The 23527-nt window shown below is 48.9% G+C and overlaps 45 non-coding genes and 1 pseudogene across 45 annotated transcripts; all 46 read right to left on the reverse strand.

Moving 5' to 3' along the window:
• Positions 1–127: 127 nt before the first annotated feature.
• LOC145207995 (U2 spliceosomal RNA) lies at positions 128–325 on the reverse strand. Its single transcript, XR_013854347.1, has one exon. It is a non-coding gene; the product is annotated as a U2 spliceosomal RNA (small nuclear RNA).
• Positions 326–707: 382 nt separating this feature from the next.
• On the reverse strand, positions 708–871 carry LOC145207974 (U1 spliceosomal RNA). The gene has a single exon (XR_013854327.1). It is a non-coding gene; the product is annotated as a U1 spliceosomal RNA (small nuclear RNA).
• A 257-nt stretch (positions 872–1128) lies between these two features.
• Positions 1129–1326, reverse strand: LOC145207996 (U2 spliceosomal RNA). The gene has a single exon (XR_013854348.1). It is a non-coding gene; the product is annotated as a U2 spliceosomal RNA (small nuclear RNA).
• Positions 1327–1708: 382 nt separating this feature from the next.
• On the reverse strand, positions 1709–1872 carry LOC145207985 (U1 spliceosomal RNA). Its single transcript, XR_013854338.1, has one exon. It is a non-coding gene; the product is annotated as a U1 spliceosomal RNA (small nuclear RNA).
• Positions 1873–2129: 257 nt separating this feature from the next.
• LOC145207998 (U2 spliceosomal RNA) lies at positions 2130–2327 on the reverse strand. The gene has a single exon (XR_013854350.1). It is a non-coding gene; the product is annotated as a U2 spliceosomal RNA (small nuclear RNA).
• Positions 2328–2709: 382 nt separating this feature from the next.
• On the reverse strand, positions 2710–2873 carry LOC145207997 (U1 spliceosomal RNA). The gene has a single exon (XR_013854349.1). It is a non-coding gene; the product is annotated as a U1 spliceosomal RNA (small nuclear RNA).
• A 257-nt stretch (positions 2874–3130) lies between these two features.
• On the reverse strand, positions 3131–3328 carry LOC145207999 (U2 spliceosomal RNA). Its single transcript, XR_013854351.1, has one exon. It is a non-coding gene; the product is annotated as a U2 spliceosomal RNA (small nuclear RNA).
• A 382-nt stretch (positions 3329–3710) lies between these two features.
• LOC145208008 (U1 spliceosomal RNA) lies at positions 3711–3874 on the reverse strand. The gene has a single exon (XR_013854360.1). It is a non-coding gene; the product is annotated as a U1 spliceosomal RNA (small nuclear RNA).
• Positions 3875–4131: 257 nt separating this feature from the next.
• On the reverse strand, positions 4132–4329 carry LOC145208000 (U2 spliceosomal RNA). Its single transcript, XR_013854352.1, has one exon. It is a non-coding gene; the product is annotated as a U2 spliceosomal RNA (small nuclear RNA).
• A 382-nt stretch (positions 4330–4711) lies between these two features.
• Positions 4712–4875, reverse strand: LOC145208019 (U1 spliceosomal RNA). Its single transcript, XR_013854371.1, has one exon. It is a non-coding gene; the product is annotated as a U1 spliceosomal RNA (small nuclear RNA).
• Positions 4876–5132: 257 nt separating this feature from the next.
• On the reverse strand, positions 5133–5330 carry LOC145208001 (U2 spliceosomal RNA). The gene has a single exon (XR_013854353.1). It is a non-coding gene; the product is annotated as a U2 spliceosomal RNA (small nuclear RNA).
• A 382-nt stretch (positions 5331–5712) lies between these two features.
• Positions 5713–5876, reverse strand: LOC145207975 (U1 spliceosomal RNA). Its single transcript, XR_013854328.1, has one exon. It is a non-coding gene; the product is annotated as a U1 spliceosomal RNA (small nuclear RNA).
• A 257-nt stretch (positions 5877–6133) lies between these two features.
• On the reverse strand, positions 6134–6331 carry LOC145208002 (U2 spliceosomal RNA). The gene has a single exon (XR_013854354.1). It is a non-coding gene; the product is annotated as a U2 spliceosomal RNA (small nuclear RNA).
• A 382-nt stretch (positions 6332–6713) lies between these two features.
• On the reverse strand, positions 6714–6877 carry LOC145207976 (U1 spliceosomal RNA). The gene has a single exon (XR_013854329.1). It is a non-coding gene; the product is annotated as a U1 spliceosomal RNA (small nuclear RNA).
• A 257-nt stretch (positions 6878–7134) lies between these two features.
• LOC145208003 (U2 spliceosomal RNA) lies at positions 7135–7332 on the reverse strand. Its single transcript, XR_013854355.1, has one exon. It is a non-coding gene; the product is annotated as a U2 spliceosomal RNA (small nuclear RNA).
• Positions 7333–7714: 382 nt separating this feature from the next.
• LOC145207977 (U1 spliceosomal RNA) lies at positions 7715–7878 on the reverse strand. The gene has a single exon (XR_013854330.1). It is a non-coding gene; the product is annotated as a U1 spliceosomal RNA (small nuclear RNA).
• Positions 7879–8135: 257 nt separating this feature from the next.
• Positions 8136–8333, reverse strand: LOC145208004 (U2 spliceosomal RNA). The gene has a single exon (XR_013854356.1). It is a non-coding gene; the product is annotated as a U2 spliceosomal RNA (small nuclear RNA).
• Positions 8334–8715: 382 nt separating this feature from the next.
• LOC145207978 (U1 spliceosomal RNA) lies at positions 8716–8879 on the reverse strand. Its single transcript, XR_013854331.1, has one exon. It is a non-coding gene; the product is annotated as a U1 spliceosomal RNA (small nuclear RNA).
• A 257-nt stretch (positions 8880–9136) lies between these two features.
• LOC145208005 (U2 spliceosomal RNA) lies at positions 9137–9334 on the reverse strand. Its single transcript, XR_013854357.1, has one exon. It is a non-coding gene; the product is annotated as a U2 spliceosomal RNA (small nuclear RNA).
• Positions 9335–9716: 382 nt separating this feature from the next.
• Positions 9717–9880, reverse strand: LOC145207979 (U1 spliceosomal RNA). The gene has a single exon (XR_013854332.1). It is a non-coding gene; the product is annotated as a U1 spliceosomal RNA (small nuclear RNA).
• A 257-nt stretch (positions 9881–10137) lies between these two features.
• Positions 10138–10335, reverse strand: LOC145208006 (U2 spliceosomal RNA). Its single transcript, XR_013854358.1, has one exon. It is a non-coding gene; the product is annotated as a U2 spliceosomal RNA (small nuclear RNA).
• A 382-nt stretch (positions 10336–10717) lies between these two features.
• LOC145207980 (U1 spliceosomal RNA) lies at positions 10718–10881 on the reverse strand. Its single transcript, XR_013854333.1, has one exon. It is a non-coding gene; the product is annotated as a U1 spliceosomal RNA (small nuclear RNA).
• A 257-nt stretch (positions 10882–11138) lies between these two features.
• Positions 11139–11336, reverse strand: LOC145208007 (U2 spliceosomal RNA). Its single transcript, XR_013854359.1, has one exon. It is a non-coding gene; the product is annotated as a U2 spliceosomal RNA (small nuclear RNA).
• A 382-nt stretch (positions 11337–11718) lies between these two features.
• Positions 11719–11882, reverse strand: LOC145207981 (U1 spliceosomal RNA). The gene has a single exon (XR_013854334.1). It is a non-coding gene; the product is annotated as a U1 spliceosomal RNA (small nuclear RNA).
• A 257-nt stretch (positions 11883–12139) lies between these two features.
• LOC145208009 (U2 spliceosomal RNA) lies at positions 12140–12337 on the reverse strand. The gene has a single exon (XR_013854361.1). It is a non-coding gene; the product is annotated as a U2 spliceosomal RNA (small nuclear RNA).
• Positions 12338–12719: 382 nt separating this feature from the next.
• Positions 12720–12883, reverse strand: LOC145207982 (U1 spliceosomal RNA). Its single transcript, XR_013854335.1, has one exon. It is a non-coding gene; the product is annotated as a U1 spliceosomal RNA (small nuclear RNA).
• Positions 12884–13140: 257 nt separating this feature from the next.
• On the reverse strand, positions 13141–13317 carry LOC145208020 (U2 spliceosomal RNA; annotated as a pseudogene).
• An 829-nt stretch (positions 13318–14146) lies between these two features.
• Positions 14147–14310, reverse strand: LOC145207983 (U1 spliceosomal RNA). The gene has a single exon (XR_013854336.1). It is a non-coding gene; the product is annotated as a U1 spliceosomal RNA (small nuclear RNA).
• A 257-nt stretch (positions 14311–14567) lies between these two features.
• On the reverse strand, positions 14568–14765 carry LOC145208010 (U2 spliceosomal RNA). The gene has a single exon (XR_013854362.1). It is a non-coding gene; the product is annotated as a U2 spliceosomal RNA (small nuclear RNA).
• Positions 14766–15147: 382 nt separating this feature from the next.
• Positions 15148–15311, reverse strand: LOC145207984 (U1 spliceosomal RNA). Its single transcript, XR_013854337.1, has one exon. It is a non-coding gene; the product is annotated as a U1 spliceosomal RNA (small nuclear RNA).
• Positions 15312–15568: 257 nt separating this feature from the next.
• On the reverse strand, positions 15569–15766 carry LOC145208011 (U2 spliceosomal RNA). Its single transcript, XR_013854363.1, has one exon. It is a non-coding gene; the product is annotated as a U2 spliceosomal RNA (small nuclear RNA).
• A 382-nt stretch (positions 15767–16148) lies between these two features.
• On the reverse strand, positions 16149–16312 carry LOC145207987 (U1 spliceosomal RNA). Its single transcript, XR_013854339.1, has one exon. It is a non-coding gene; the product is annotated as a U1 spliceosomal RNA (small nuclear RNA).
• A 257-nt stretch (positions 16313–16569) lies between these two features.
• LOC145208012 (U2 spliceosomal RNA) lies at positions 16570–16767 on the reverse strand. The gene has a single exon (XR_013854364.1). It is a non-coding gene; the product is annotated as a U2 spliceosomal RNA (small nuclear RNA).
• A 382-nt stretch (positions 16768–17149) lies between these two features.
• LOC145207988 (U1 spliceosomal RNA) lies at positions 17150–17313 on the reverse strand. Its single transcript, XR_013854340.1, has one exon. It is a non-coding gene; the product is annotated as a U1 spliceosomal RNA (small nuclear RNA).
• Positions 17314–17570: 257 nt separating this feature from the next.
• Positions 17571–17768, reverse strand: LOC145208013 (U2 spliceosomal RNA). The gene has a single exon (XR_013854365.1). It is a non-coding gene; the product is annotated as a U2 spliceosomal RNA (small nuclear RNA).
• A 382-nt stretch (positions 17769–18150) lies between these two features.
• LOC145207989 (U1 spliceosomal RNA) lies at positions 18151–18314 on the reverse strand. Its single transcript, XR_013854341.1, has one exon. It is a non-coding gene; the product is annotated as a U1 spliceosomal RNA (small nuclear RNA).
• A 257-nt stretch (positions 18315–18571) lies between these two features.
• Positions 18572–18769, reverse strand: LOC145208014 (U2 spliceosomal RNA). The gene has a single exon (XR_013854366.1). It is a non-coding gene; the product is annotated as a U2 spliceosomal RNA (small nuclear RNA).
• Positions 18770–19151: 382 nt separating this feature from the next.
• Positions 19152–19315, reverse strand: LOC145207990 (U1 spliceosomal RNA). Its single transcript, XR_013854342.1, has one exon. It is a non-coding gene; the product is annotated as a U1 spliceosomal RNA (small nuclear RNA).
• A 257-nt stretch (positions 19316–19572) lies between these two features.
• LOC145208015 (U2 spliceosomal RNA) lies at positions 19573–19770 on the reverse strand. The gene has a single exon (XR_013854367.1). It is a non-coding gene; the product is annotated as a U2 spliceosomal RNA (small nuclear RNA).
• A 382-nt stretch (positions 19771–20152) lies between these two features.
• LOC145207991 (U1 spliceosomal RNA) lies at positions 20153–20316 on the reverse strand. The gene has a single exon (XR_013854343.1). It is a non-coding gene; the product is annotated as a U1 spliceosomal RNA (small nuclear RNA).
• A 257-nt stretch (positions 20317–20573) lies between these two features.
• Positions 20574–20771, reverse strand: LOC145208016 (U2 spliceosomal RNA). Its single transcript, XR_013854368.1, has one exon. It is a non-coding gene; the product is annotated as a U2 spliceosomal RNA (small nuclear RNA).
• A 382-nt stretch (positions 20772–21153) lies between these two features.
• LOC145207992 (U1 spliceosomal RNA) lies at positions 21154–21317 on the reverse strand. Its single transcript, XR_013854344.1, has one exon. It is a non-coding gene; the product is annotated as a U1 spliceosomal RNA (small nuclear RNA).
• A 257-nt stretch (positions 21318–21574) lies between these two features.
• Positions 21575–21772, reverse strand: LOC145208017 (U2 spliceosomal RNA). The gene has a single exon (XR_013854369.1). It is a non-coding gene; the product is annotated as a U2 spliceosomal RNA (small nuclear RNA).
• A 382-nt stretch (positions 21773–22154) lies between these two features.
• LOC145207993 (U1 spliceosomal RNA) lies at positions 22155–22318 on the reverse strand. Its single transcript, XR_013854345.1, has one exon. It is a non-coding gene; the product is annotated as a U1 spliceosomal RNA (small nuclear RNA).
• A 257-nt stretch (positions 22319–22575) lies between these two features.
• LOC145208018 (U2 spliceosomal RNA) lies at positions 22576–22773 on the reverse strand. Its single transcript, XR_013854370.1, has one exon. It is a non-coding gene; the product is annotated as a U2 spliceosomal RNA (small nuclear RNA).
• Positions 22774–23155: 382 nt separating this feature from the next.
• LOC145207994 (U1 spliceosomal RNA) lies at positions 23156–23319 on the reverse strand. Its single transcript, XR_013854346.1, has one exon. It is a non-coding gene; the product is annotated as a U1 spliceosomal RNA (small nuclear RNA).
• Positions 23320–23527: the final 208 nt, after the last annotated feature.

The raw sequence follows: 23527 nt of genomic DNA on the forward strand, positions 1-23527 counted from the left end.
TAATTAGAACAGCAGGCTTGCGACGGTTTTAGCGCATGAAAATGTTGGCTACGAGGTGAGAAAAGAGGATTTACAACAATATACGACGAAGAACTGGGATGAATTGCTTGATTTTCCCACCAAAGTGGGAATGTGGGCCGTGCCTGGAGGTAGTGCAATACCAGGACAACCCGTGGGCAGGGCGAGGCAAGCCTCGGCACCATACCCCCTGTCCAAAAATCAGGTTAATACAAAGACATGCAAGCGAATCGCTTGCGTCCCAGGTATTAAACTGAGAAGAACAGATACTACACTTGATCTTAGCTCTAAAGAGCCGAGAAGCGATGCCTAAACATATATTTAGGCCAACCAGAGCCTCACCTGTACAACTTCTGTTTGCTGGGGGCTCAGTGCAGCGCGAAACGTTTTTCCGAGGACCAAAACGATCGAGTAGCAGTCGTCATTCGACTCCCCCGGCACTATAGCCATGACAGCTTTGTTGTGTTCTAATTCAAATTATATTTACGAATATATGACGTCACCAGGTGCATGGCAATAATATTTTTCTGATATACATTCAATCAGATACGTAGCTATGCGTTGCAGACACATTGCTATGGCGATGCGACGCTCCCCGGGTCGGCAATTACGCCTGTCTGGGAGAGAAAGCGCGAAGAGCAGCAGGAAGCAAACTGACCAGAGAGAACAAGCGATTGATTAAGAATAATACGGGGTTAGCGCGAACGCAGACCCCACTAACAGAAATTGTACGGCCGAGTTACCCACATTTGGGGTAATCGCAAGGGTCAGCTAGGCCAAAGTGCAATGGCTAAGCCTCGCCTTGGGCCCACCGCCGGCCTGATCACGGTGAAGGCCCCCGTCAGGTAAGTATGATTTGGTTAACTTCAAGATCGACCCTCTTCATCTATACTTTTTTAGCGTTTGTTGTGAAAACGCCGACGTAATCGGACGTTTTCTCTACGCCCGATTGTTTCCCAATCGGCGGGTGGTACGGTACGTAGTAATTAGAACAGCAGGCTTGCGACGGTTTTAGCGCATGAAAATGTTGGCTACGAGGTGAGAAAAGAGGATTTACAACAATATACGACGAAGAACTGGGATGAATTGCTTGATTTTCCCACCAAAGTGGGAATGTGGGCCGTGCCTGGAGGTAGTGCAATACCAGGACAACCCGTGGGCAGGGCGAGGCAAGCCTCGGCACCATACCCCCTGTCCAAAAATCAGGTTAATACAAAGACATGCAAGCGAATCGCTTGCGTCCCAGGTATTAAACTGAGAAGAACAGATACTACACTTGATCTTAGCTCTAAAGAGCCGAGAAGCGATGCCTAAACATATATTTAGGCCAACCAGAGCCTCACCTGTACAACTTCTGTTTGCTGGGGGCTCAGTGCAGCGCGAAACGTTTTTCCGAGGACCAAAACGATCGAGTAGCAGTCGTCATTCGACTCCCCCGGCACTATAGCCATGACAGCTTTGTTGTGTTCTAATTCAAATTATATTTACGAATATATGACGTCACCAGGTGCATGGCAATAATATTTTTCTGATATACATTCAATCAGATACGTAGCTATGCGTTGCAGACACATTGCTATGGCGATGCGACGCTCCCCGGGTCGGCAATTACGCCTGTCTGGGAGAGAAAGCGCGAAGAGCAGCAGGAAGCAAACTGACCAGAGAGAACAAGCGATTGATTAAGAATAATACGGGGTTAGCGCGAACGCAGACCCCACTAACAGAAATTGTACGGCCGAGTTACCCACATTTGGGGTAATCGCAAGGGTCAGCTAGGCCAAAGTGCAATGGCTAAGCCTCGCCTTGGGCCCACCGCCGGCCTGATCACGGTGAAGGCCCCCGTCAGGTAAGTATGATTTGGTTAACTTCAAGATCGACCCTCTTCATCTATACTTTTTTAGCGTTTGTTGTGAAAACGCCGACGTAATCGGACGTTTTCTCTACGCCCGATTGTTTCCCAATCGGCGGGTGGTACGGTACGTAGTAATTAGAACAGCAGGCTTGCGACGGTTTTAGCGCATGAAAATGTTGGCTACGAGGTGAGAAAAGAGGATTTACAACAATATACGACGAAGAACTGGGATGAATTGCTTGATTTTCCCACCAAAGTGGGAATGTGGGCCGTGCCTGGAGGTAGTGCAATACCAGGACAACCCGTGGGCAGGGCGAGGCAAGCCTCGGCACCATACCCCCTGTCCAAAAATCAGGTTAATACAAAGACATGCAAGCGAATCGCTTGCGTCCCAGGTATTAAACTGAGAAGAACAGATACTACACTTGATCTTAGCTCTAAAGAGCCGAGAAGCGATGCCTAAACATATATTTAGGCCAACCAGAGCCTCACCTGTACAACTTCTGTTTGCTGGGGGCTCAGTGCAGCGCGAAACGTTTTTCCGAGGACCAAAACGATCGAGTAGCAGTCGTCATTCGACTCCCCCGGCACTATAGCCATGACAGCTTTGTTGTGTTCTAATTCAAATTATATTTACGAATATATGACGTCACCAGGTGCATGGCAATAATATTTTTCTGATATACATTCAATCAGATACGTAGCTATGCGTTGCAGACACATTGCTATGGCGATGCGACGCTCCCCGGGTCGGCAATTACGCCTGTCTGGGAGAGAAAGCGCGAAGAGCAGCAGGAAGCAAACTGACCAGAGAGAACAAGCGATTGATTAAGAATAATACGGGGTTAGCGCGAACGCAGACCCCACTAACAGAAATTGTACGGCCGAGTTACCCACATTTGGGGTAATCGCAAGGGTCAGCTAGGCCAAAGTGCAATGGCTAAGCCTCGCCTTGGGCCCACCGCCGGCCTGATCACGGTGAAGGCCCCCGTCAGGTAAGTATGATTTGGTTAACTTCAAGATCGACCCTCTTCATCTATACTTTTTTAGCGTTTGTTGTGAAAACGCCGACGTAATCGGACGTTTTCTCTACGCCCGATTGTTTCCCAATCGGCGGGTGGTACGGTACGTAGTAATTAGAACAGCAGGCTTGCGACGGTTTTAGCGCATGAAAATGTTGGCTACGAGGTGAGAAAAGAGGATTTACAACAATATACGACGAAGAACTGGGATGAATTGCTTGATTTTCCCACCAAAGTGGGAATGTGGGCCGTGCCTGGAGGTAGTGCAATACCAGGACAACCCGTGGGCAGGGCGAGGCAAGCCTCGGCACCATACCCCCTGTCCAAAAATCAGGTTAATACAAAGACATGCAAGCGAATCGCTTGCGTCCCAGGTATTAAACTGAGAAGAACAGATACTACACTTGATCTTAGCTCTAAAGAGCCGAGAAGCGATGCCTAAACATATATTTAGGCCAACCAGAGCCTCACCTGTACAACTTCTGTTTGCTGGGGGCTCAGTGCAGCGCGAAACGTTTTTCCGAGGACCAAAACGATCGAGTAGCAGTCGTCATTCGACTCCCCCGGCACTATAGCCATGACAGCTTTGTTGTGTTCTAATTCAAATTATATTTACGAATATATGACGTCACCAGGTGCATGGCAATAATATTTTTCTGATATACATTCAATCAGATACGTAGCTATGCGTTGCAGACACATTGCTATGGCGATGCGACGCTCCCCGGGTCGGCAATTACGCCTGTCTGGGAGAGAAAGCGCGAAGAGCAGCAGGAAGCAAACTGACCAGAGAGAACAAGCGATTGATTAAGAATAATACGGGGTTAGCGCGAACGCAGACCCCACTAACAGAAATTGTACGGCCGAGTTACCCACATTTGGGGTAATCGCAAGGGTCAGCTAGGCCAAAGTGCAATGGCTAAGCCTCGCCTTGGGCCCACCGCCGGCCTGATCACGGTGAAGGCCCCCGTCAGGTAAGTATGATTTGGTTAACTTCAAGATCGACCCTCTTCATCTATACTTTTTTAGCGTTTGTTGTGAAAACGCCGACGTAATCGGACGTTTTCTCTACGCCCGATTGTTTCCCAATCGGCGGGTGGTACGGTACGTAGTAATTAGAACAGCAGGCTTGCGACGGTTTTAGCGCATGAAAATGTTGGCTACGAGGTGAGAAAAGAGGATTTACAACAATATACGACGAAGAACTGGGATGAATTGCTTGATTTTCCCACCAAAGTGGGAATGTGGGCCGTGCCTGGAGGTAGTGCAATACCAGGACAACCCGTGGGCAGGGCGAGGCAAGCCTCGGCACCATACCCCCTGTCCAAAAATCAGGTTAATACAAAGACATGCAAGCGAATCGCTTGCGTCCCAGGTATTAAACTGAGAAGAACAGATACTACACTTGATCTTAGCTCTAAAGAGCCGAGAAGCGATGCCTAAACATATATTTAGGCCAACCAGAGCCTCACCTGTACAACTTCTGTTTGCTGGGGGCTCAGTGCAGCGCGAAACGTTTTTCCGAGGACCAAAACGATCGAGTAGCAGTCGTCATTCGACTCCCCCGGCACTATAGCCATGACAGCTTTGTTGTGTTCTAATTCAAATTATATTTACGAATATATGACGTCACCAGGTGCATGGCAATAATATTTTTCTGATATACATTCAATCAGATACGTAGCTATGCGTTGCAGACACATTGCTATGGCGATGCGACGCTCCCCGGGTCGGCAATTACGCCTGTCTGGGAGAGAAAGCGCGAAGAGCAGCAGGAAGCAAACTGACCAGAGAGAACAAGCGATTGATTAAGAATAATACGGGGTTAGCGCGAACGCAGACCCCACTAACAGAAATTGTACGGCCGAGTTACCCACATTTGGGGTAATCGCAAGGGTCAGCTAGGCCAAAGTGCAATGGCTAAGCCTCGCCTTGGGCCCACCGCCGGCCTGATCACGGTGAAGGCCCCCGTCAGGTAAGTATGATTTGGTTAACTTCAAGATCGACCCTCTTCATCTATACTTTTTTAGCGTTTGTTGTGAAAACGCCGACGTAATCGGACGTTTTCTCTACGCCCGATTGTTTCCCAATCGGCGGGTGGTACGGTACGTAGTAATTAGAACAGCAGGCTTGCGACGGTTTTAGCGCATGAAAATGTTGGCTACGAGGTGAGAAAAGAGGATTTACAACAATATACGACGAAGAACTGGGATGAATTGCTTGATTTTCCCACCAAAGTGGGAATGTGGGCCGTGCCTGGAGGTAGTGCAATACCAGGACAACCCGTGGGCAGGGCGAGGCAAGCCTCGGCACCATACCCCCTGTCCAAAAATCAGGTTAATACAAAGACATGCAAGCGAATCGCTTGCGTCCCAGGTATTAAACTGAGAAGAACAGATACTACACTTGATCTTAGCTCTAAAGAGCCGAGAAGCGATGCCTAAACATATATTTAGGCCAACCAGAGCCTCACCTGTACAACTTCTGTTTGCTGGGGGCTCAGTGCAGCGCGAAACGTTTTTCCGAGGACCAAAACGATCGAGTAGCAGTCGTCATTCGACTCCCCCGGCACTATAGCCATGACAGCTTTGTTGTGTTCTAATTCAAATTATATTTACGAATATATGACGTCACCAGGTGCATGGCAATAATATTTTTCTGATATACATTCAATCAGATACGTAGCTATGCGTTGCAGACACATTGCTATGGCGATGCGACGCTCCCCGGGTCGGCAATTACGCCTGTCTGGGAGAGAAAGCGCGAAGAGCAGCAGGAAGCAAACTGACCAGAGAGAACAAGCGATTGATTAAGAATAATACGGGGTTAGCGCGAACGCAGACCCCACTAACAGAAATTGTACGGCCGAGTTACCCACATTTGGGGTAATCGCAAGGGTCAGCTAGGCCAAAGTGCAATGGCTAAGCCTCGCCTTGGGCCCACCGCCGGCCTGATCACGGTGAAGGCCCCCGTCAGGTAAGTATGATTTGGTTAACTTCAAGATCGACCCTCTTCATCTATACTTTTTTAGCGTTTGTTGTGAAAACGCCGACGTAATCGGACGTTTTCTCTACGCCCGATTGTTTCCCAATCGGCGGGTGGTACGGTACGTAGTAATTAGAACAGCAGGCTTGCGACGGTTTTAGCGCATGAAAATGTTGGCTACGAGGTGAGAAAAGAGGATTTACAACAATATACGACGAAGAACTGGGATGAATTGCTTGATTTTCCCACCAAAGTGGGAATGTGGGCCGTGCCTGGAGGTAGTGCAATACCAGGACAACCCGTGGGCAGGGCGAGGCAAGCCTCGGCACCATACCCCCTGTCCAAAAATCAGGTTAATACAAAGACATGCAAGCGAATCGCTTGCGTCCCAGGTATTAAACTGAGAAGAACAGATACTACACTTGATCTTAGCTCTAAAGAGCCGAGAAGCGATGCCTAAACATATATTTAGGCCAACCAGAGCCTCACCTGTACAACTTCTGTTTGCTGGGGGCTCAGTGCAGCGCGAAACGTTTTTCCGAGGACCAAAACGATCGAGTAGCAGTCGTCATTCGACTCCCCCGGCACTATAGCCATGACAGCTTTGTTGTGTTCTAATTCAAATTATATTTACGAATATATGACGTCACCAGGTGCATGGCAATAATATTTTTCTGATATACATTCAATCAGATACGTAGCTATGCGTTGCAGACACATTGCTATGGCGATGCGACGCTCCCCGGGTCGGCAATTACGCCTGTCTGGGAGAGAAAGCGCGAAGAGCAGCAGGAAGCAAACTGACCAGAGAGAACAAGCGATTGATTAAGAATAATACGGGGTTAGCGCGAACGCAGACCCCACTAACAGAAATTGTACGGCCGAGTTACCCACATTTGGGGTAATCGCAAGGGTCAGCTAGGCCAAAGTGCAATGGCTAAGCCTCGCCTTGGGCCCACCGCCGGCCTGATCACGGTGAAGGCCCCCGTCAGGTAAGTATGATTTGGTTAACTTCAAGATCGACCCTCTTCATCTATACTTTTTTAGCGTTTGTTGTGAAAACGCCGACGTAATCGGACGTTTTCTCTACGCCCGATTGTTTCCCAATCGGCGGGTGGTACGGTACGTAGTAATTAGAACAGCAGGCTTGCGACGGTTTTAGCGCATGAAAATGTTGGCTACGAGGTGAGAAAAGAGGATTTACAACAATATACGACGAAGAACTGGGATGAATTGCTTGATTTTCCCACCAAAGTGGGAATGTGGGCCGTGCCTGGAGGTAGTGCAATACCAGGACAACCCGTGGGCAGGGCGAGGCAAGCCTCGGCACCATACCCCCTGTCCAAAAATCAGGTTAATACAAAGACATGCAAGCGAATCGCTTGCGTCCCAGGTATTAAACTGAGAAGAACAGATACTACACTTGATCTTAGCTCTAAAGAGCCGAGAAGCGATGCCTAAACATATATTTAGGCCAACCAGAGCCTCACCTGTACAACTTCTGTTTGCTGGGGGCTCAGTGCAGCGCGAAACGTTTTTCCGAGGACCAAAACGATCGAGTAGCAGTCGTCATTCGACTCCCCCGGCACTATAGCCATGACAGCTTTGTTGTGTTCTAATTCAAATTATATTTACGAATATATGACGTCACCAGGTGCATGGCAATAATATTTTTCTGATATACATTCAATCAGATACGTAGCTATGCGTTGCAGACACATTGCTATGGCGATGCGACGCTCCCCGGGTCGGCAATTACGCCTGTCTGGGAGAGAAAGCGCGAAGAGCAGCAGGAAGCAAACTGACCAGAGAGAACAAGCGATTGATTAAGAATAATACGGGGTTAGCGCGAACGCAGACCCCACTAACAGAAATTGTACGGCCGAGTTACCCACATTTGGGGTAATCGCAAGGGTCAGCTAGGCCAAAGTGCAATGGCTAAGCCTCGCCTTGGGCCCACCGCCGGCCTGATCACGGTGAAGGCCCCCGTCAGGTAAGTATGATTTGGTTAACTTCAAGATCGACCCTCTTCATCTATACTTTTTTAGCGTTTGTTGTGAAAACGCCGACGTAATCGGACGTTTTCTCTACGCCCGATTGTTTCCCAATCGGCGGGTGGTACGGTACGTAGTAATTAGAACAGCAGGCTTGCGACGGTTTTAGCGCATGAAAATGTTGGCTACGAGGTGAGAAAAGAGGATTTACAACAATATACGACGAAGAACTGGGATGAATTGCTTGATTTTCCCACCAAAGTGGGAATGTGGGCCGTGCCTGGAGGTAGTGCAATACCAGGACAACCCGTGGGCAGGGCGAGGCAAGCCTCGGCACCATACCCCCTGTCCAAAAATCAGGTTAATACAAAGACATGCAAGCGAATCGCTTGCGTCCCAGGTATTAAACTGAGAAGAACAGATACTACACTTGATCTTAGCTCTAAAGAGCCGAGAAGCGATGCCTAAACATATATTTAGGCCAACCAGAGCCTCACCTGTACAACTTCTGTTTGCTGGGGGCTCAGTGCAGCGCGAAACGTTTTTCCGAGGACCAAAACGATCGAGTAGCAGTCGTCATTCGACTCCCCCGGCACTATAGCCATGACAGCTTTGTTGTGTTCTAATTCAAATTATATTTACGAATATATGACGTCACCAGGTGCATGGCAATAATATTTTTCTGATATACATTCAATCAGATACGTAGCTATGCGTTGCAGACACATTGCTATGGCGATGCGACGCTCCCCGGGTCGGCAATTACGCCTGTCTGGGAGAGAAAGCGCGAAGAGCAGCAGGAAGCAAACTGACCAGAGAGAACAAGCGATTGATTAAGAATAATACGGGGTTAGCGCGAACGCAGACCCCACTAACAGAAATTGTACGGCCGAGTTACCCACATTTGGGGTAATCGCAAGGGTCAGCTAGGCCAAAGTGCAATGGCTAAGCCTCGCCTTGGGCCCACCGCCGGCCTGATCACGGTGAAGGCCCCCGTCAGGTAAGTATGATTTGGTTAACTTCAAGATCGACCCTCTTCATCTATACTTTTTTAGCGTTTGTTGTGAAAACGCCGACGTAATCGGACGTTTTCTCTACGCCCGATTGTTTCCCAATCGGCGGGTGGTACGGTACGTAGTAATTAGAACAGCAGGCTTGCGACGGTTTTAGCGCATGAAAATGTTGGCTACGAGGTGAGAAAAGAGGATTTACAACAATATACGACGAAGAACTGGGATGAATTGCTTGATTTTCCCACCAAAGTGGGAATGTGGGCCGTGCCTGGAGGTAGTGCAATACCAGGACAACCCGTGGGCAGGGCGAGGCAAGCCTCGGCACCATACCCCCTGTCCAAAAATCAGGTTAATACAAAGACATGCAAGCGAATCGCTTGCGTCCCAGGTATTAAACTGAGAAGAACAGATACTACACTTGATCTTAGCTCTAAAGAGCCGAGAAGCGATGCCTAAACATATATTTAGGCCAACCAGAGCCTCACCTGTACAACTTCTGTTTGCTGGGGGCTCAGTGCAGCGCGAAACGTTTTTCCGAGGACCAAAACGATCGAGTAGCAGTCGTCATTCGACTCCCCCGGCACTATAGCCATGACAGCTTTGTTGTGTTCTAATTCAAATTATATTTACGAATATATGACGTCACCAGGTGCATGGCAATAATATTTTTCTGATATACATTCAATCAGATACGTAGCTATGCGTTGCAGACACATTGCTATGGCGATGCGACGCTCCCCGGGTCGGCAATTACGCCTGTCTGGGAGAGAAAGCGCGAAGAGCAGCAGGAAGCAAACTGACCAGAGAGAACAAGCGATTGATTAAGAATAATACGGGGTTAGCGCGAACGCAGACCCCACTAACAGAAATTGTACGGCCGAGTTACCCACATTTGGGGTAATCGCAAGGGTCAGCTAGGCCAAAGTGCAATGGCTAAGCCTCGCCTTGGGCCCACCGCCGGCCTGATCACGGTGAAGGCCCCCGTCAGGTAAGTATGATTTGGTTAACTTCAAGATCGACCCTCTTCATCTATACTTTTTTAGCGTTTGTTGTGAAAACGCCGACGTAATCGGACGTTTTCTCTACGCCCGATTGTTTCCCAATCGGCGGGTGGTACGGTACGTAGTAATTAGAACAGCAGGCTTGCGACGGTTTTAGCGCATGAAAATGTTGGCTACGAGGTGAGAAAAGAGGATTTACAACAATATACGACGAAGAACTGGGATGAATTGCTTGATTTTCCCACCAAAGTGGGAATGTGGGCCGTGCCTGGAGGTAGTGCAATACCAGGACAACCCGTGGGCAGGGCGAGGCAAGCCTCGGCACCATACCCCCTGTCCAAAAATCAGGTTAATACAAAGACATGCAAGCGAATCGCTTGCGTCCCAGGTATTAAACTGAGAAGAACAGATACTACACTTGATCTTAGCTCTAAAGAGCCGAGAAGCGATGCCTAAACATATATTTAGGCCAACCAGAGCCTCACCTGTACAACTTCTGTTTGCTGGGGGCTCAGTGCAGCGCGAAACGTTTTTCCGAGGACCAAAACGATCGAGTAGCAGTCGTCATTCGACTCCCCCGGCACTATAGCCATGACAGCTTTGTTGTGTTCTAATTCAAATTATATTTACGAATATATGACGTCACCAGGTGCATGGCAATAATATTTTTCTGATATACATTCAATCAGATACGTAGCTATGCGTTGCAGACACATTGCTATGGCGATGCGACGCTCCCCGGGTCGGCAATTACGCCTGTCTGGGAGAGAAAGCGCGAAGAGCAGCAGGAAGCAAACTGACCAGAGAGAACAAGCGATTGATTAAGAATAATACGGGGTTAGCGCGAACGCAGACCCCACTAACAGAAATTGTACGGCCGAGTTACCCACATTTGGGGTAATCGCAAGGGTCAGCTAGGCCAAAGTGCAATGGCTAAGCCTCGCCTTGGGCCCACCGCCGGCCTGATCACGGTGAAGGCCCCCGTCAGGTAAGTATGATTTGGTTAACTTCAAGATCGACCCTCTTCATCTATACTTTTTTAGCGTTTGTTGTGAAAACGCCGACGTAATCGGACGTTTTCTCTACGCCCGATTGTTTCCCAATCGGCGGGTGGTACGGTACGTAGTAATTAGAACAGCAGGCTTGCGACGGTTTTAGCGCATGAAAATGTTGGCTACGAGGTGAGAAAAGAGGATTTACAACAATATACGACGAAGAACTGGGATGAATTGCTTGATTTTCCCACCAAAGTGGGAATGTGGGCCGTGCCTGGAGGTAGTGCAATACCAGGACAACCCGTGGGCAGGGCGAGGCAAGCCTCGGCACCATACCCCCTGTCCAAAAATCAGGTTAATACAAAGACATGCAAGCGAATCGCTTGCGTCCCAGGTATTAAACTGAGAAGAACAGATACTACACTTGATCTTAGCTCTAAAGAGCCGAGAAGCGATGCCTAAACATATATTTAGGCCAACCAGAGCCTCACCTGTACAACTTCTGTTTGCTGGGGGCTCAGTGCAGCGCGAAACGTTTTTCCGAGGACCAAAACGATCGAGTAGCAGTCGTCATTCGACTCCCCCGGCACTATAGCCATGACAGCTTTGTTGTGTTCTAATTCAAATTATATTTACGAATATATGACGTCACCAGGTGCATGGCAATAATATTTTTCTGATATACATTCAATCAGATACGTAGCTATGCGTTGCAGACACATTGCTATGGCGATGCGACGCTCCCCGGGTCGGCAATTACGCCTGTCTGGGAGAGAAAGCGCGAAGAGCAGCAGGAAGCAAACTGACCAGAGAGAACAAGCGATTGATTAAGAATAATACGGGGTTAGCGCGAACGCAGACCCCACTAACAGAAATTGTACGGCCGAGTTACCCACATTTGGGGTAATCGCAAGGGTCAGCTAGGCCAAAGTGCAATGGCTAAGCCTCGCCTTGGGCCCACCGCCGGCCTGATCACGGTGAAGGCCCCCGTCAGGTAAGTATGATTTGGTTAACTTCAAGATCGACCCTCTTCATCTATACTTTTTTAGCGTTTGTTGTGAAAACGCCGACGTAATCGGACGTTTTCTCTACGCCCGATTGTTTCCCAATCGGCGGGTGGTACGGTACGTAGTAATTAGAACAGCAGGCTTGCGACGGTTTTAGCGCATGAAAATGTTGGCTACGAGGTGAGAAAAGAGGATTTACAACAATATACGACGAAGAACTGGGATGAATTGCTTGATTTTCCCACCAAAGTGGGAATGTGGGCCGTGCCTGGAGGTAGTGCAATACCAGGACAACCCGTGGGCAGGGCGAGGCAAGCCTCGGCACCATACCCCCTGTCCAAAAATCAGGTTAATACAAAGACATGCAAGCGAATCGCTTGCGTCCCAGGTATTAAACTGAGAAGAACAGATACTACACTTGATCTTAGCTCTAAAGAGCCGAGAAGCGATGCCTAAACATATATTTAGGCCAACCAGAGCCTCACCTGTACAACTTCTGTTTGCTGGGGGCTCAGTGCAGCGCGAAACGTTTTTCCGAGGACCAAAACGATCGAGTAGCAGTCGTCATTCGACTCCCCCGGCACTATAGCCATGACAGCTTTGTTGTGTTCTAATTCAAATTATATTTACGAATATATGACGTCACCAGGTGCATGGCAATAATATTTTTCTGATATACATTCAATCAGATACGTAGCTATGCGTTGCAGACACATTGCTATGGCGATGCGACGCTCCCCGGGTCGGCAATTACGCCTGTCTGGGAGAGAAAGCGCGAAGAGCAGCAGGAAGCAAACTGACCAGAGAGAACAAGCGATTGATTAAGAATAATACGGGGTTAGCGCGAACGCAGACCCCACTAACAGAAATTGTACGGCCGAGTTACCCACATTTGGGGTAATCGCAAGGGTCAGCTAGGCCAAAGTGCAATGGCTAAGCCTCGCCTTGGGCCCACCGCCGGCCTGATCACGGTGAAGGCCCCCGTCAGGTAAGTATGATTTGGTTAACTTCAAGATCGACCCTCTTCATCTATACTTTTTTAGCGTTTGTTGTGAAAACGCCGACGTAATCGGACGTTTTCTCTACGCCCGATTGTTTCCCAATCGGCGGGTGGTACGGTACGTAGTAATTAGAACAGCAGGCTTGCGACGGTTTTAGCGCATGAAAATGTTGGCTACGAGGTGAGAAAAGAGGATTTACAACAATATACGACGAAGAACTGGGATGAATTGCTTGATTTTCCCACCAAAGTGGGAATGTGGGCCGTGCCTGGAGGTAGTGCAATACCAGGACAACCCGTGGGCAGGGCGAGGCAAGCCTCGGCACCATACCCCCTGTCCAAAAATCAGGTTAATACAAAGACATGCAAGCGAATCGCTTGCGTCCCAGGTATTAAACTGAGAAGAACAGATATGTTTGTGAACAGGTACTCGCTGACCATCGAAGGGCCAGGTCGAGACCTTTTGCCTTGCCACGAGGGCTGGTGTGCAAACCACGGCCTCTCCCGTAAACGGGAGGTGAGAGGGTGGGGCTGGACGGTTACAACCGACCATGACCCCGGTACCACCAAAAAAAGGGGTAGGGTTCGGTTAGACGCAAGGTACAGCCTTACGGCTGACCCGCTAGGAGGCAAAGCCTCCCTCCACCGAATAGGGGGAAGAACGGTGGGGGCTAAAACCCACTCCCGCCGTAGTGACGGGAGTGCTGGCCTTCCAAAGGGAACAACCAGACACCGAGTGAGCCGAGGCCGCTACCGACTTTCACACGCCAACAGTAGAAGTATACTGGAGGGACGGCTTGCTAAGCCTGACTGTGGGTGCCGGGTTGCACGGGAAGGCAATCACTGTTCTTAGCTCTATAAAGAGCCGAGAAGCGATGCCTAAACATATATTTAGGCCAACCAGAGCCTCACCTGTACAACTTCTGTTTGCTGGGGGCTCAGTGCAGCGCGAAACGTTTTTCCGAGGACCAAAACGATCGAGTAGCAGTCGTCATTCGACTCCCCCGGCACTATAGCCATGACAGCTTTGTTGTGTTCTAATTCAAATTATATTTACGAATATATGACGTCACCAGGTGCATGGCAATAATATTTTTCTGATATACATTCAATCAGATACGTAGCTATGCGTTGCAGACACATTGCTATGGCGATGCGACGCTCCCCGGGTCGGCAATTACGCCTGTCTGGGAGAGAAAGCGCGAAGAGCAGCAGGAAGCAAACTGACCAGAGAGAACAAGCGATTGATTAAGAATAATACGGGGTTAGCGCGAACGCAGACCCCACTAACAGAAATTGTACGGCCGAGTTACCCACATTTGGGGTAATCGCAAGGGTCAGCTAGGCCAAAGTGCAATGGCTAAGCCTCGCCTTGGGCCCACCGCCGGCCTGATCACGGTGAAGGCCCCCGTCAGGTAAGTATGATTTGGTTAACTTCAAGATCGACCCTCTTCATCTATACTTTTTTAGCGTTTGTTGTGAAAACGCCGACGTAATCGGACGTTTTCTCTACGCCCGATTGTTTCCCAATCGGCGGGTGGTACGGTACGTAGTAATTAGAACAGCAGGCTTGCGACGGTTTTAGCGCATGAAAATGTTGGCTACGAGGTGAGAAAAGAGGATTTACAACAATATACGACGAAGAACTGGGATGAATTGCTTGATTTTCCCACCAAAGTGGGAATGTGGGCCGTGCCTGGAGGTAGTGCAATACCAGGACAACCCGTGGGCAGGGCGAGGCAAGCCTCGGCACCATACCCCCTGTCCAAAAATCAGGTTAATACAAAGACATGCAAGCGAATCGCTTGCGTCCCAGGTATTAAACTGAGAAGAACAGATACTACACTTGATCTTAGCTCTAAAGAGCCGAGAAGCGATGCCTAAACATATATTTAGGCCAACCAGAGCCTCACCTGTACAACTTCTGTTTGCTGGGGGCTCAGTGCAGCGCGAAACGTTTTTCCGAGGACCAAAACGATCGAGTAGCAGTCGTCATTCGACTCCCCCGGCACTATAGCCATGACAGCTTTGTTGTGTTCTAATTCAAATTATATTTACGAATATATGACGTCACCAGGTGCATGGCAATAATATTTTTCTGATATACATTCAATCAGATACGTAGCTATGCGTTGCAGACACATTGCTATGGCGATGCGACGCTCCCCGGGTCGGCAATTACGCCTGTCTGGGAGAGAAAGCGCGAAGAGCAGCAGGAAGCAAACTGACCAGAGAGAACAAGCGATTGATTAAGAATAATACGGGGTTAGCGCGAACGCAGACCCCACTAACAGAAATTGTACGGCCGAGTTACCCACATTTGGGGTAATCGCAAGGGTCAGCTAGGCCAAAGTGCAATGGCTAAGCCTCGCCTTGGGCCCACCGCCGGCCTGATCACGGTGAAGGCCCCCGTCAGGTAAGTATGATTTGGTTAACTTCAAGATCGACCCTCTTCATCTATACTTTTTTAGCGTTTGTTGTGAAAACGCCGACGTAATCGGACGTTTTCTCTACGCCCGATTGTTTCCCAATCGGCGGGTGGTACGGTACGTAGTAATTAGAACAGCAGGCTTGCGACGGTTTTAGCGCATGAAAATGTTGGCTACGAGGTGAGAAAAGAGGATTTACAACAATATACGACGAAGAACTGGGATGAATTGCTTGATTTTCCCACCAAAGTGGGAATGTGGGCCGTGCCTGGAGGTAGTGCAATACCAGGACAACCCGTGGGCAGGGCGAGGCAAGCCTCGGCACCATACCCCCTGTCCAAAAATCAGGTTAATACAAAGACATGCAAGCGAATCGCTTGCGTCCCAGGTATTAAACTGAGAAGAACAGATACTACACTTGATCTTAGCTCTAAAGAGCCGAGAAGCGATGCCTAAACATATATTTAGGCCAACCAGAGCCTCACCTGTACAACTTCTGTTTGCTGGGGGCTCAGTGCAGCGCGAAACGTTTTTCCGAGGACCAAAACGATCGAGTAGCAGTCGTCATTCGACTCCCCCGGCACTATAGCCATGACAGCTTTGTTGTGTTCTAATTCAAATTATATTTACGAATATATGACGTCACCAGGTGCATGGCAATAATATTTTTCTGATATACATTCAATCAGATACGTAGCTATGCGTTGCAGACACATTGCTATGGCGATGCGACGCTCCCCGGGTCGGCAATTACGCCTGTCTGGGAGAGAAAGCGCGAAGAGCAGCAGGAAGCAAACTGACCAGAGAGAACAAGCGATTGATTAAGAATAATACGGGGTTAGCGCGAACGCAGACCCCACTAACAGAAATTGTACGGCCGAGTTACCCACATTTGGGGTAATCGCAAGGGTCAGCTAGGCCAAAGTGCAATGGCTAAGCCTCGCCTTGGGCCCACCGCCGGCCTGATCACGGTGAAGGCCCCCGTCAGGTAAGTATGATTTGGTTAACTTCAAGATCGACCCTCTTCATCTATACTTTTTTAGCGTTTGTTGTGAAAACGCCGACGTAATCGGACGTTTTCTCTACGCCCGATTGTTTCCCAATCGGCGGGTGGTACGGTACGTAGTAATTAGAACAGCAGGCTTGCGACGGTTTTAGCGCATGAAAATGTTGGCTACGAGGTGAGAAAAGAGGATTTACAACAATATACGACGAAGAACTGGGATGAATTGCTTGATTTTCCCACCAAAGTGGGAATGTGGGCCGTGCCTGGAGGTAGTGCAATACCAGGACAACCCGTGGGCAGGGCGAGGCAAGCCTCGGCACCATACCCCCTGTCCAAAAATCAGGTTAATACAAAGACATGCAAGCGAATCGCTTGCGTCCCAGGTATTAAACTGAGAAGAACAGATACTACACTTGATCTTAGCTCTAAAGAGCCGAGAAGCGATGCCTAAACATATATTTAGGCCAACCAGAGCCTCACCTGTACAACTTCTGTTTGCTGGGGGCTCAGTGCAGCGCGAAACGTTTTTCCGAGGACCAAAACGATCGAGTAGCAGTCGTCATTCGACTCCCCCGGCACTATAGCCATGACAGCTTTGTTGTGTTCTAATTCAAATTATATTTACGAATATATGACGTCACCAGGTGCATGGCAATAATATTTTTCTGATATACATTCAATCAGATACGTAGCTATGCGTTGCAGACACATTGCTATGGCGATGCGACGCTCCCCGGGTCGGCAATTACGCCTGTCTGGGAGAGAAAGCGCGAAGAGCAGCAGGAAGCAAACTGACCAGAGAGAACAAGCGATTGATTAAGAATAATACGGGGTTAGCGCGAACGCAGACCCCACTAACAGAAATTGTACGGCCGAGTTACCCACATTTGGGGTAATCGCAAGGGTCAGCTAGGCCAAAGTGCAATGGCTAAGCCTCGCCTTGGGCCCACCGCCGGCCTGATCACGGTGAAGGCCCCCGTCAGGTAAGTATGATTTGGTTAACTTCAAGATCGACCCTCTTCATCTATACTTTTTTAGCGTTTGTTGTGAAAACGCCGACGTAATCGGACGTTTTCTCTACGCCCGATTGTTTCCCAATCGGCGGGTGGTACGGTACGTAGTAATTAGAACAGCAGGCTTGCGACGGTTTTAGCGCATGAAAATGTTGGCTACGAGGTGAGAAAAGAGGATTTACAACAATATACGACGAAGAACTGGGATGAATTGCTTGATTTTCCCACCAAAGTGGGAATGTGGGCCGTGCCTGGAGGTAGTGCAATACCAGGACAACCCGTGGGCAGGGCGAGGCAAGCCTCGGCACCATACCCCCTGTCCAAAAATCAGGTTAATACAAAGACATGCAAGCGAATCGCTTGCGTCCCAGGTATTAAACTGAGAAGAACAGATACTACACTTGATCTTAGCTCTAAAGAGCCGAGAAGCGATGCCTAAACATATATTTAGGCCAACCAGAGCCTCACCTGTACAACTTCTGTTTGCTGGGGGCTCAGTGCAGCGCGAAACGTTTTTCCGAGGACCAAAACGATCGAGTAGCAGTCGTCATTCGACTCCCCCGGCACTATAGCCATGACAGCTTTGTTGTGTTCTAATTCAAATTATATTTACGAATATATGACGTCACCAGGTGCATGGCAATAATATTTTTCTGATATACATTCAATCAGATACGTAGCTATGCGTTGCAGACACATTGCTATGGCGATGCGACGCTCCCCGGGTCGGCAATTACGCCTGTCTGGGAGAGAAAGCGCGAAGAGCAGCAGGAAGCAAACTGACCAGAGAGAACAAGCGATTGATTAAGAATAATACGGGGTTAGCGCGAACGCAGACCCCACTAACAGAAATTGTACGGCCGAGTTACCCACATTTGGGGTAATCGCAAGGGTCAGCTAGGCCAAAGTGCAATGGCTAAGCCTCGCCTTGGGCCCACCGCCGGCCTGATCACGGTGAAGGCCCCCGTCAGGTAAGTATGATTTGGTTAACTTCAAGATCGACCCTCTTCATCTATACTTTTTTAGCGTTTGTTGTGAAAACGCCGACGTAATCGGACGTTTTCTCTACGCCCGATTGTTTCCCAATCGGCGGGTGGTACGGTACGTAGTAATTAGAACAGCAGGCTTGCGACGGTTTTAGCGCATGAAAATGTTGGCTACGAGGTGAGAAAAGAGGATTTACAACAATATACGACGAAGAACTGGGATGAATTGCTTGATTTTCCCACCAAAGTGGGAATGTGGGCCGTGCCTGGAGGTAGTGCAATACCAGGACAACCCGTGGGCAGGGCGAGGCAAGCCTCGGCACCATACCCCCTGTCCAAAAATCAGGTTAATACAAAGACATGCAAGCGAATCGCTTGCGTCCCAGGTATTAAACTGAGAAGAACAGATACTACACTTGATCTTAGCTCTAAAGAGCCGAGAAGCGATGCCTAAACATATATTTAGGCCAACCAGAGCCTCACCTGTACAACTTCTGTTTGCTGGGGGCTCAGTGCAGCGCGAAACGTTTTTCCGAGGACCAAAACGATCGAGTAGCAGTCGTCATTCGACTCCCCCGGCACTATAGCCATGACAGCTTTGTTGTGTTCTAATTCAAATTATATTTACGAATATATGACGTCACCAGGTGCATGGCAATAATATTTTTCTGATATACATTCAATCAGATACGTAGCTATGCGTTGCAGACACATTGCTATGGCGATGCGACGCTCCCCGGGTCGGCAATTACGCCTGTCTGGGAGAGAAAGCGCGAAGAGCAGCAGGAAGCAAACTGACCAGAGAGAACAAGCGATTGATTAAGAATAATACGGGGTTAGCGCGAACGCAGACCCCACTAACAGAAATTGTACGGCCGAGTTACCCACATTTGGGGTAATCGCAAGGGTCAGCTAGGCCAAAGTGCAATGGCTAAGCCTCGCCTTGGGCCCACCGCCGGCCTGATCACGGTGAAGGCCCCCGTCAGGTAAGTATGATTTGGTTAACTTCAAGATCGACCCTCTTCATCTATACTTTTTTAGCGTTTGTTGTGAAAACGCCGACGTAATCGGACGTTTTCTCTACGCCCGATTGTTTCCCAATCGGCGGGTGGTACGGTACGTAGTAATTAGAACAGCAGGCTTGCGACGGTTTTAGCGCATGAAAATGTTGGCTACGAGGTGAGAAAAGAGGATTTACAACAATATACGACGAAGAACTGGGATGAATTGCTTGATTTTCCCACCAAAGTGGGAATGTGGGCCGTGCCTGGAGGTAGTGCAATACCAGGACAACCCGTGGGCAGGGCGAGGCAAGCCTCGGCACCATACCCCCTGTCCAAAAATCAGGTTAATACAAAGACATGCAAGCGAATCGCTTGCGTCCCAGGTATTAAACTGAGAAGAACAGATACTACACTTGATCTTAGCTCTAAAGAGCCGAGAAGCGATGCCTAAACATATATTTAGGCCAACCAGAGCCTCACCTGTACAACTTCTGTTTGCTGGGGGCTCAGTGCAGCGCGAAACGTTTTTCCGAGGACCAAAACGATCGAGTAGCAGTCGTCATTCGACTCCCCCGGCACTATAGCCATGACAGCTTTGTTGTGTTCTAATTCAAATTATATTTACGAATATATGACGTCACCAGGTGCATGGCAATAATATTTTTCTGATATACATTCAATCAGATACGTAGCTATGCGTTGCAGACACATTGCTATGGCGATGCGACGCTCCCCGGGTCGGCAATTACGCCTGTCTGGGAGAGAAAGCGCGAAGAGCAGCAGGAAGCAAACTGACCAGAGAGAACAAGCGATTGATTAAGAATAATACGGGGTTAGCGCGAACGCAGACCCCACTAACAGAAATTGTACGGCCGAGTTACCCACATTTGGGGTAATCGCAAGGGTCAGCTAGGCCAAAGTGCAATGGCTAAGCCTCGCCTTGGGCCCACCGCCGGCCTGATCACGGTGAAGGCCCCCGTCAGGTAAGTATGATTTGGTTAACTTCAAGATCGACCCTCTTCATCTATACTTTTTTAGCGTTTGTTGTGAAAACGCCGACGTAATCGGACGTTTTCTCTACGCCCGATTGTTTCCCAATCGGCGGGTGGTACGGTACGTAGTAATTAGAACAGCAGGCTTGCGACGGTTTTAGCGCATGAAAATGTTGGCTACGAGGTGAGAAAAGAGGATTTACAACAATATACGACGAAGAACTGGGATGAATTGCTTGATTTTCCCACCAAAGTGGGAATGTGGGCCGTGCCTGGAGGTAGTGCAATACCAGGACAACCCGTGGGCAGGGCGAGGCAAGCCTCGGCACCATACCCCCTGTCCAAAAATCAGGTTAATACAAAGACATGCAAGCGAATCGCTTGCGTCCCAGGTATTAAACTGAGAAGAACAGATACTACACTTGATCTTAGCTCTAAAGAGCCGAGAAGCGATGCCTAAACATATATTTAGGCCAACCAGAGCCTCACCTGTACAACTTCTGTTTGCTGGGGGCTCAGTGCAGCGCGAAACGTTTTTCCGAGGACCAAAACGATCGAGTAGCAGTCGTCATTCGACTCCCCCGGCACTATAGCCATGACAGCTTTGTTGTGTTCTAATTCAAATTATATTTACGAATATATGACGTCACCAGGTGCATGGCAATAATATTTTTCTGATATACATTCAATCAGATACGTAGCTATGCGTTGCAGACACATTGCTATGGCGATGCGACGCTCCCCGGGTCGGCAATTACGCCTGTCTGGGAGAGAAAGCGCGAAGAGCAGCAGGAAGCAAACTGACCAGAGAGAACAAGCGATTGATTAAGAATAATACGGGGTTAGCGCGAACGCAGACCCCACTAACAGAAATTGTACGGCCGAGTTACCCACATTTGGGGTAATCGCAAGGGTCAGCTAGGCCAAAGTGCAATGGCTAAGCCTCGCCTTGGGCCCACCGCCGGCCTGATCACGGTGAAGGCCCCCGTCAGGTAAGTATGATTTGGTTAACTTCAAGATCGACCCTCTTCATCTATACTTTTTTAGCGTTTGTTGTGAAAACGCCGACGTAATCGGACGTTTTCTCTACGCCCGATTGTTTCCCAATCGGCGGGTGGTACGGTACGTAGTAATTAGAACAGCAGGCTTGCGACGGTTTTAGCGCATGAAAATGTTGGCTACGAGGTGAGAAAAGAGGATTTACAACAATATACGACGAAGAACTGGGATGAATTGCTTGATTTTCCCACCAAAGTGGGAATGTGGGCCGTGCCTGGAGGTAGTGCAATACCAGGACAACCCGTGGGCAGGGCGAGGCAAGCCTCGGCACCATACCCCCTGTCCAAAAATCAGGTTAATACAAAGACATGCAAGCGAATCGCTTGCGTCCCAGGTATTAAACTGAGAAGAACAGATACTACACTTGATCTTAGCTCTAAAGAGCCGAGAAGCGATGCCTAAACATATATTTAGGCCAACCAGAGCCTCACCTGTACAACTTCTGTTTGCTGGGGGCTCAGTGCAGCGCGAAACGTTTTTCCGAGGACCAAAACGATCGAGTAGCAGTCGTCATTCGACTCCCCCGGCACTATAGCCATGACAGCTTTGTTGTGTTCTAATTCAAATTATATTTACGAATATATGACGTCACCAGGTGCATGGCAATAATATTTTTCTGATATACATTCAATCAGATACGTAGCTATGCGTTGCAGACACATTGCTATGGCGATGCGACGCTCCCCGGGTCGGCAATTACGCCTGTCTGGGAGAGAAAGCGCGAAGAGCAGCAGGAAGCAAACTGACCAGAGAGAACAAGCGATTGATTAAGAATAATACGGGGTTAGCGCGAACGCAGACCCCACTAACAGAAATTGTACGGCCGAGTTACCCACATTTGGGGTAATCGCAAGGGTCAGCTAGGCCAAAGTGCAATGGCTAAGCCTCGCCTTGGGCCCACCGCCGGCCTGATCACGGTGAAGGCCCCCGTCAGGTAAGTATGATTTGGTTAACTTCAAGATCGACCCTCTTCATCTATACTTTTTTAGCGTTTGTTGTGAAAACGCCGACGTAATCGGACGTTTTCTCTACGCCCGATTGTTTCCCAATCGGCGGGTGGTACGGTACGTAGTAATTAGAACAGCAGGCTTGCGACGGTTTTAGCGCATGAAAATGTTGGCTACGAGGTGAGAAAAGAGGATTTACAACAATATACGACGAAGAACTGGGATGAATTGCTTGATTTTCCCACCAAAGTGGGAATGTGGGCCGTGCCTGGAGGTAGTGCAATACCAGGACAACCCGTGGGCAGGGCGAGGCAAGCCTCGGCACCATACCCCCTGTCCAAAAATCAGGTTAATACAAAGACATGCAAGCGAATCGCTTGCGTCCCAGGTATTAAACTGAGAAGAACAGATACTACACTTGATCTTAGCTCTAAAGAGCCGAGAAGCGATGCCTAAACATATATTTAGGCCAACCAGAGCCTCACCTGTACAACTTCTGTTTGCTGGGGGCTCAGTGCAGCGCGAAACGTTTTTCCGAGGACCAAAACGATCGAGTAGCAGTCGTCATTCGACTCCCCCGGCACTATAGCCATGACAGCTTTGTTGTGTTCTAATTCAAATTATATTTACGAATATATGACGTCACCAGGTGCATGGCAATAATATTTTTCTGATATACATTCAATCAGATACGTAGCTATGCGTTGCAGACACATTGCTATGGCGATGCGACGCTCCCCGGGTCGGCAATTACGCCTGTCTGGGAGAGAAAGCGCGAAGAGCAGCAGGAAGCAAACTGACCAGAGAGAACAAGCGATTGATTAAGAATAATACGGGGTTAGCGCGAACGCAGACCCCACTAACAGAAATTGTACGGCCGAGTTACCCACATTTGGGGTAATCGCAAGGGTCAGCTAGGCCAAAGTGCAATGGCTAAGCCTCGCCTTGGGCCCACCGCCGGCCTGATCACGGTGAAGGCCCCCGTCAGGTAAGTATGATTTGGTTAACTTCAAGATCGACCCTCTTCATCTATACTTTTTTAGCGTTTGTTGTGAAAACGCCGACGTAATCGGACGTTTTCTCTACGCCCGATTGTTTCCCAATCGGCGGGTGGTACGGTACGTAGTAATTAGAACAGCAGGCTTGCGACGGTTTTAGCGCATGAAAATGTTGGCTACGAGGTGAGAAAAGAGGATTTACAACA

The sequence above is a fragment of the Phallusia mammillata genome, unplaced genomic scaffold (genome assembly GCF_965637545.1).
Source record: "Phallusia mammillata unplaced genomic scaffold, kaPhaMamm4.hap1.1 HAP1_SCAFFOLD_196, whole genome shotgun sequence".
NCBI lineage: Eukaryota > Metazoa > Chordata > Ascidiacea > Phlebobranchia > Ascidiidae > Phallusia > Phallusia mammillata.